We start from the raw sequence: 9,516 nt of genomic DNA, 5'->3' as shown, positions 1-9,516 counted from the left end.
CGCACGCACTAGGACGGGATCCTCCTGCCCGGCGTTAGCCGCGCCCTCTGTTCTCGGAATAAGGGCCGAGGCAGGGAGGTCAGTGGCACTGGAGGCAGCAAGAAGGGGCTCGTCCGGGCCACGTATCGCGGGCGCCTGCGGCACAGGAGGGGCCACGGCGGCCAACAGCGTTACCGCTCAAGCAAACGGGTCTAAGTCTCACGCCTGTCATCCCAGCACTTTGGGAGGCCGAGGCGGGTGGATCACGAGGTCAAGAGATCGAGACCATCCGGGTCAACATGGTGAAACCCCGCCTCTACTAAAAATATAAAAAATTAGCTGGGCACGGTGGCGCGTGCCTGTAGTCCCAGCTACTCGGGAGGCTGAGGCAGGAGAATCGCCTGAACCCAGGAGGCGGAGGTTGCGGTGAGCCGTGATCGCGCCATTGCACTCCAGCCTGGGTAACGAGAGCGAAACTCCGTCTCCAACTAAAAAAAAAAAAAAAGAAAAAAAAAAAAGAGTAAGACGTAGATCAGCGTTCCAAGCACTGATCCTCGCACCAATAAGGAGCGAAGGCCCGGGGTGTCACGCGCTTAGCACTTACCCGGAAGTGGGGAGTAGCGGTTATCCTTGTGTACCGTTTCTGTGACAACTGAACTGGAACGTTGAAGGTGGAGCGATAGAGAGACAAGCCCTAAAAGAAACCTGCCTCCTAAGGCAGTAGCCATCTCGTCGTGGATCGTTAAGTGACTTCATGGTGGATCGTCGGTGACGTCGTGGTGGACCGTCGGTGGATCGGCAGCAAGGGCCGCACTTCCGGACTTCTTCTGCCAACTTAGTAAGATTAATTTGCTGCTCGTTCCTAATAGTGACTGATGAGTGAATATTGGAGTGTGCTTTTTATACGTGTGTATATGAAATGTTTCTTTCCTCGAAACTGACTTTCACTCTGCTGTCCAGGGTGTAGTGCCGTGGCATGATCTCGGCTCACCGCAACCTCTGACACTCAGGTTCAAGCCATTTTCCTTCCTCAGCGTCCTGAATGACTGGGATTAAAGGGGCCTGCCACGACACCTGGCTAATTTTTGTATTTTTAGTAGAGACGGGGTTTCACCATGTTGGCCAGGCTGGTCTCAAAATCCTGACCTCAGGTGATCCACCCACCTCGGCCTCCCAAAGTGCTGGGACTACAGGCATGAGCCACCGCGCCTGGCCTAGACTACTTCTTTTAAGATAACAGGGAAATTTCTAAACAGTATAAAACCTATTTACTAACAATATATACAACTTTTAAAAAAAAAACCTGGGCTGGGCGTAGTGGCTCACGCCTATAATCCCAGCACTTTGGGAGGCTAAGGCAGGTAGATCACCAGGTCAGGAGTTCAAGACCCACGGTGAAACTCTCTACTAAAATACAAAAATTAGCCGGGCGTCGTGGCGGGTGCCTGTAATCCCAGCTACTCCGGAGGCTGAGGAGGGAGGAAGGAGAATCACCTGAATGCAGGAGGTGGAGAGTGCACTGAGCCAAGATCGTGCCACTGCACTCCGGCCTGGGCGACAGAGCCAGACTCGGTCTCCAAAAAAAAACAAAGGCCGGGCGCCGTGGCTCACGCCTGTAATCCCAGCACTTTGGGAGGCCAAGGCAGGCAAATCACGAGGTCAAGAGATCAAGACCATCCTGGTTGACATGGTGAAACCCCGTCTCTACTAAAAATACAAAACATTAGCTGGGAGTGGTGGCACATGCCTGTAGTCCCAGCTACTCAGGAGGCTGAAGCAGGACAATCACTTGAACCCAGGAGGCAAAGACTGCAGTGAGCGGAGATAGCATCACTGCACTTCAGCCTGGCGACAGAGACTTCGTCTCAAATTAAAAAAAAAAAAAAAAAAATCATAACATATGAAAGAGCTTCCAAGAGCCGTCTGAAACCTTTGCTCCCTTCCTAACCACATATATACACACACACACACACATATGTATATATATATATGTGTATATATATATACACACATATGTATATATATACACGTGTGTGTATATATACATGTATATATATATATTTTTTTTAATCTTTTTAACTTAAAAAATTTTTTTTTTCTTTTTAAGACGGGAGGGTTTCACCATGCTGGTCAGGCTGGTCTTGAACTCCCAACCTCAGGTGATCCGCCCGCCTTGGCCTCTAAAGTGCTTGGATTACAAGCGTGAGCCACCACGCTAGGCCACCTGACCATATATTTTTTAGAATTTTCATACTGGGCTGGGCACGGTGGCTCACACCTATAATCCCAGCATTTTGGGGGCCAAGGCAGTGGATCAACTGAGGTCAGGAGTTTGAGACCAGTCTGAAAACATGGCGAAACCCTGTCTCTATTAAAAATACGAAAATTAGCCAGGCATAGTTGCAGGCAACTGTTATCCCAGCTACTAGGGGAAGCTGAGACAGAACAGCTTGAACCCAGGAGGCAGAGGTTACGGGTGGGAAGCCACCTCAGTAAGGGAAACGAGCAGGTGTCCTGCTGGCTGGTCCGCAGAGCGCTAGCTCCAAAGCTACCATCCCCTGCTCCCCTGGTCCCGGGGTCGCCTTATGCTCTCTTCTGCCCCTCCGCGCCCAAAACTGATCACCCCCACGCCACGCTGCCCCCGCACGCACTAGGACGGGATCCTCCTGCCCGGCGTTAGCCGCGCCCTCTGTTCTCGGAATAAGGGCCGAGGCAGGGAGGTCAGTGGCACTGGAGGCAGCAAGAAGGGGCTCGTCCGGGCCACGTATCGCGGGCGCCTGCGGCACAGGAGGGGCCACGGCGGCCAACAGCGTTACCGCTCAAGCAAACGGGTCTAAGTCTCACGCCTGTCATCCCAGCACTTTGGGAGGCCGAGGCGGGTGGATCACGAGGTCAAGAGATCGAGACCATCCGGGTCAACATGGTGAAACCCCGCCTCTACTAAAAATACAAAAAATTAGCTGGGCACGGTGGCGCGTGCCTGTAGTCCCAGCTACTCGGGAGGCTGAGGCAGGAGAATCGCCTGAACCCAGGAGGCGGAGGTTGCGGTGAGCCGTGATCGCGCCATTGCACTCCAGCCTGGGTAACGAGAGCGAAACTCCGTCTCCAACTAAAAAAAAAAAAAAAAAGAAAAAAAAAAAAGAGTAAGACGTAGATCAGCGTTCCAAGCACTGATCCTCGCACCAATAAGGAGCGAAGGCCCGGGGTGTCACGCGCTTAGCACTTACCCGGAAGTGGGGAGTAGCGGTTATCCTTGTGTACCGTTTCTGTGACAACTGAACTGGAACGTTGAAGGTGGAGCGATAGAGAGACAAGCCCTAAAAGAAACCTGCCTCCTAAGGCAGTAGCCATCTCGTCGTGGATCGTTAAGTGACTTCATGGTGGATCGTCGGTGACGTCGTGGTGGACCGTCGGTGGATCGGCAGCAAGGGCCGCACTTCCGGACTTCTTCCGCCAACTTAGTAAGATTAATTTGCTGCTCGTTCCTAATAGTGACTGATGAGTGAATATTGGAGTGTGCTTTTTATACGTGTGTATATGAAATGTTTCTTTCCTCGAAACTGACTTTCACTCTGCTGTCCAGGGTGTAGTGCCGTGGCATGATCTCGGCTCACCGCAACCTCTGACACTCAGGTTCAAGCCATTTTCCTTCCTCAGCGTCCTGAATGACTGGGATTAAAGGGGCCTGCCACGACACCTGGCTAATTTTTGTATTTTTAGTAGAGACGGGGTTTCACCATGTTGGCCAGGCTGGTCTCAAAATCCTGACCTCAGGTGATCCACCCACCTCGGCCTCCCAAAGTGCTGGGACTACAGGCATGAGCCACCGCGCCTGGCCTAGACTACTTCTTTTAAGATAACAGGGAAATTTCTAAACAGTATAAAACCTATTTACTAACAATATATACAACTTTTAAAAAAAAAACCTGGGCTGGGCGTAGTGGCTCACGCCTATAATCCCAGCACTTTGGGAGGCTAAGGCAGGTAGATCACCAGGTCAGGAGTTCAAGACCCACGGTGAAACTCTCTACTAAAATACAAAAATTAGCCGGGCGTCGTGGCGGGTGCCTGTAATCCCAGCTACTCCGGAGGCTGAGGAGGGAGGAAGGAGAATCACCTGAATGCAGGAGGTGGAGAGTGCACTGAGCCAAGATCGTGCCACTGCACTCCGGCCTGGGCGACAGAGCCAGACTCGGTCTCCAAAAAAAAACAAAGGCCGGGCGCCGTGGTTCACACCTGTAATCCCAGCACTTTGGGAGGCCAAGGCAGGCAAATCACGAGGTCAAGAGATCAAGACCATCCTGGTTGACATGGTGAAACCCCGTCTCTACTAAAAATACAAAACATTAGCTGGGAGTGGTGGCACATGCCTGTAGTCCCAGCTACTCAGGAGGCTGAAGCAGGACAATCACTTGAACCCAGGAGGCAAAGACTGCAGTGAGCGGAGATAGCATCACTGCACTTCAGCCTGGCGACAGAGACTTCGTCTCAAATTAAAAAAAAAAAAAAAAAAAATCATAACATATGAAAGAGCTTCCAAGAGCCGTCTGAAACCTTTGCTCCCTTCCTAACCACATATATACACACACACACACACACACATATGTATATATATATATGTGTATATATATATACACACATATGTATATATATACACGTGTGTGTATATATACATGTATATATATATATATTTTTTAATCTTTTTAACTTAAAAAATTTTTTTTTTCTTTTTAAGACGGGAGGGTTTCACCATGCTGGTCAGGCTGGTCTTGAACTCCCAACCTCAGGTGATCCGCCCGCCTTGGCCTCTAAAGTGCTTGGATTACAAGCGTGAGCCACCACGCTAGGCCACCTGACCATATATTTTTTAGAATTTTCATACTGGGCTGGGCACGGTGGCTCACACCTATAATCCCAGCATTTTGGGGGCCAAGGCAGTGGATCAACTGAGGTCAGGAGTTTGAGACCAGTCTGAAAACATGGCGAAACCCTGTCTCTATTAAAAATACGAAAATTAGCCAGGCATAGTTGCAGGCAACTGTTATCCCAGCTACTAGGGGAAGCTGAGACAGAACAGCTTGAACCCAGGAGGCAGAGGTTACGGGTGGGAAGCCACCTCAGTAAGGGAAACGAGCAGGTGTCCTGCTGGCTGGTCCGCAGAGCGCTAGCTCCAAAGCTACCATCCCCTGCTCCCCTGGTCCCGGGGTCGCCTTATGCTCTCTTCTGCCCCTCCGCGCCCAAAACTGATCACCCCCACGCCACGCTGCCCCCGCACGCACTAGGACGGGATCCTCCTGCCCGGCGTTAGCCGCGCCCTCTGTTCTCGGAATAAGGGCCGAGGCAGGGAGGTCAGTGGCACTGGAGGCAGCAAGAAGGGGCTCGTCCGGGCCACGTATCGCGGGCGCCTGCGGCACAGGAGGGGCCACGGCGGCCAACAGCGTTACCGCTCAAGCAAACGGGTCTAAGTCTCACGCCTGTCATCCCAGCACTTTGGGAGGCCGAGGCGGGTGGATCACGAGGTCAAGAGATCGAGACCATCCGGGTCAACATGGTGAAACCCCGCCTCTACTAAAAATACAAAAAATTAGCTGGGCACGGTGGCGCGTGCCTGTAGTCCCAGCTACTCGGGAGGCTGAGGCAGGAGAATCGCCTGAACCCAGGAGGCGGAGGTTGCGGTGAGCCGTGATCGCGCCATTGCACTCCAGCCTGGGTAACGAGAGCGAAACTCCGTCTCCAACTAAAAAAAAAAAAAAAAAAGAAAAAAAAAAAAGAGTAAGACGTAGATCAGCGTTCCAAGCACTGATCCTCGCACCAATAAGGAGCGAAGGCCCGGGGTGTCACGCGCTTAGCACTTACCCGGAAGTGGGGAGTAGCGGTTATCCTTGTGTACCGTTTCTGTGACAACTGAACTGGAACGTTGAAGGTGGAGCGATAGAGAGACAAGCCCTAAAAGAAACCTGCCTCCTAAGGCAGTAGCCATCTCGTCGTGGATCGTTAAGTGACTTCATGGTGGATCGTCGGTGACGTCGTGGTGGACCGTCGGTGGATCGGCAGCAAGGGCCGCACTTCCGGACTTCTTCCGCCAACTTAGTAAGATTAATTTGCTGCTCGTTCCTAATAGTGACTGATGAGTGAATATTGGAGTGTGCTTTTTATACGTGTGTATATGAAATGTTTCTTTCCTCGAAACTGACTTTCACTCTGCTGTCCAGGGTGTAGTGCCGTGGCATGATCTCGGCTCACCGCAACCTCTGACACTCAGGTTCAAGCCATTTTCCTTCCTCAGCGTCCTGAATGACTGGGATTAAAGGGGCCTGCCACGACACCTGGCTAATTTTTGTATTTTTAGTAGAGACGGGGTTTCACCATGTTGGCCAGGCTGGTCTCAAAATCCTGACCTCAGGTGATCCACCCACCTCGGCCTCCCAAAGTGCTGGGACTACAGGCATGAGCCACCGCGCCTGGCCTAGACTACTTCTTTTAAGATAACAGGGAAATTTCTAAACAGTATAAAACCTATTTACTAACAATATATACAACTTTTAAAAAAAAAACCTGGGCTGGGCGTAGTGGCTCACGCCTATAATCCCAGCACTTTGGGAGGCTAAGGCAGGTAGATCACCAGGTCAGGAGTTCAAGACCCACGGTGAAACTCTCTACTAAAATACAAAAATTAGCCGGGCGTCGTGGCGGGTGCCTGTAATCCCAGCTACTCCGGAGGCTGAGGAGGGAGGAAGGAGAATCACCTGAATGCAGGAGGTGGAGAGTGCACTGAGCCAAGATCGTGCCACTGCACTCCGGCCTGGGCGACAGAGCCAGACTCGGTCTCCAAAAAAAAACAAAGGCCGGGCGCCGTGGTTCACACCTGTAATCCCAGCACTTTGGGAGGCCAAGGCAGGCAAATCACGAGGTCAAGAGATCAAGACCATCCTGGTTGACATGGTGAAACCCCGTCTCTACTAAAAATACAAAACATTAGCTGGGAGTGGTGGCACATGCCTGTAGTCCCAGCTACTCAGGAGGCTGAAGCAGGACAATCACTTGAACCCAGGAGGCAAAGACTGCAGTGAGCGGAGATAGCATCACTGCACTTCAGCCTGGCGACAGAGACTTCGTCTCAAATTAAAAAAAAAAAAAAAAAAATCATAACATATGAAAGAGCTTCCAAGAGCCGTCTGAAACCTTTGCTCCCTTCCTAACCACATATATACACACACACACACACACACACATATGTATATATATATATGTGTATATATATATACACACATATGTATATATATACACGTGTGTGTATATATACATGTATATATATATATATTTTTTAATCTTTTTAACTTAAAAAATTTTTTTTTTCTTTTTAAGACGGGAGGGTTTCACCATGCTGGTCAGGCTGGTCTTGAACTCCCAACCTCAGGTGATCCGCCCGCCTTGGCCTCTAAAGTGCTTGGATTACAAGCGTGAGCCACCACGCTAGGCCACCTGACCATATATTTTTTAGAATTTTCATACTGGGCTGGGCACGGTGGCTCACACCTATAATCCCAGCATTTTGGGGGCCAAGGCAGTGGATCAACTGAGGTCAGGAGTTTGAGACCAGTCTGAAAACATGGCGAAACCCTGTCTCTATTAAAAATACGAAAATTAGCCAGGCATAGTTGCAGGCAACTGTTATCCCAGCTACTAGGGGAAGCTGAGACAGAACAGCTTGAACCCAGGAGGCAGAGGTTACGGGTGGGAAGCCACCTCAGTAAGGGAAACGAGCAGGTGTCCTGCTGGCTGGTCCGCAGAGCGCTAGCTCCAAAGCTACCATCCCCTGCTCCCCTGGTCCCGGGGTCGCCTTATGCTCTCTTCTGCCCCTCCGCGCCCAAAACTGATCACCCCCACGCCACGCTGCCCCCGCACGCACTAGGACGGGATCCTCCTGCCCGGCGTTAGCCGCGCCCTCTGTTCTCGGAATAAGGGCCGAGGCAGGGAGGTCAGTGGCACTGGAGGCAGCAAGAAGGGGCTCGTCCGGGCCACGTATCGCGGGCGCCTGCGGCACAGGAGGGGCCACGGCGGCCAACAGCGTTACCGCTCAAGCAAACGGGTCTAAGTCTCACGCCTGTCATCCCAGCACTTTGGGAGGCCGAGGCGGGTGGATCACGAGGTCAAGAGATCGAGACCATCCGGGTCAACATGGTGAAACCCCGCCTCTACTAAAAATACAAAAAATTAGCTGGGCACGGTGGCGCGTGCCTGTAGTCCCAGCTACTCGGGAGGCTGAGGCAGGAGAATCGCCTGAACCCAGGAGGCGGAGGTTGCGGTGAGCCGTGATCGCGCCATTGCACTCCAGCCTGGGTAACGAGAGCGAAACTCCGTCTCCAACTAAAAAAAAAAAAAAAAAGAAAAAAAAAAAAGAGTAAGACGTAGATCAGCGTTCCAAGCACTGATCCTCGCACCAATAAGGAGCGAAGGCCCGGGGTGTCACGCGCTTAGCACTTACCCGGAAGTGGGGAGTAGCGGTTATCCTTGTGTACCGTTTCTGTGACAACTGAACTGGAACGTTGAAGGTGGAGCGATAGAGAGACAAGCCCTAAAAGAAACCTGCCTCCTAAGGCAGTAGCCATCTCGTCGTGGATCGTTAAGTGACTTCATGGTGGATCGTCGGTGACGTCGTGGTGGACCGTCGGTGGATCGGCAGCAAGGGCCGCACTTCCGGACTTCTTCCGCCAACTTAGTAAGATTAATTTGCTGCTCGTTCCTAATAGTGACTGATGAGTGAATATTGGAGTGTGCTTTTTATACGTGTGTATATGAAATGTTTCTTTCCTCGAAACTGACTTTCACTCTGCTGTCCAGGGTGTAGTGCCGTGGCATGATCTCGGCTCACCGCAACCTCTGACACTCAGGTTCAAGCCATTTTCCTTCCTCAGCGTCCTGAATGACTGGGATTAAAGGGGCCTGCCACGACACCTGGCTAATTTTTGTATTTTTAGTAGAGACGGGGTTTCACCATGTTGGCCAGGCTGGTCTCAAAATCCTGACCTCATGATTCGCCAGCCTTGGCCTCCCAAAGTGCTGGAATTACAGGCATGAGTCACCACGACTGGCCTATATTTTATTTTTTAGCATATCTTCTTGATATTTTATTTTATTTTTCGTTCCAACTTTCAGATTCAAGAGGTATATGTGCAGATTTGTTACATGGGTGAATTGAGTGTTGTAGAGGTTTTGTGTACAGATTACTCCATCATCCAGGTAATTAGCATAGTAATCGAATTTTTTGATCCTCACCCACCTTTCTCCCTCCACCCTGAAGTAGGCTGTGGTGTCTATTGTTCTCTTTGTGTCCACTGGTACTAAATGTTTAGCTCCCACTTATAAGTGAAAATATGCAGTATTTGTTTTTCTGTTCCTGTGTTAATTCGCTTAGGATAATAGCTTCTAGCTTCATCCATGTTGCTGCAAGGAACATGACTTCATTCCTTTTTACAGTTGCATAGTATTCTGTGGTGGATATGTACTACATTTTCTTTATGCAGTTCACCATTGAGA

Source organism: Aotus nancymaae, unplaced genomic scaffold (genome assembly GCF_030222135.1).
Source record: "Aotus nancymaae isolate 86718 unplaced genomic scaffold, 86718_ANA_hifiasm-v0.15.2.pri h1tg000058l, whole genome shotgun sequence".
NCBI lineage: Eukaryota > Metazoa > Chordata > Mammalia > Primates > Aotidae > Aotus > Aotus nancymaae.
The sequence above is the reverse complement of the archived record's forward strand: the minus strand, read 5'-3'. Positions refer to the sequence as shown.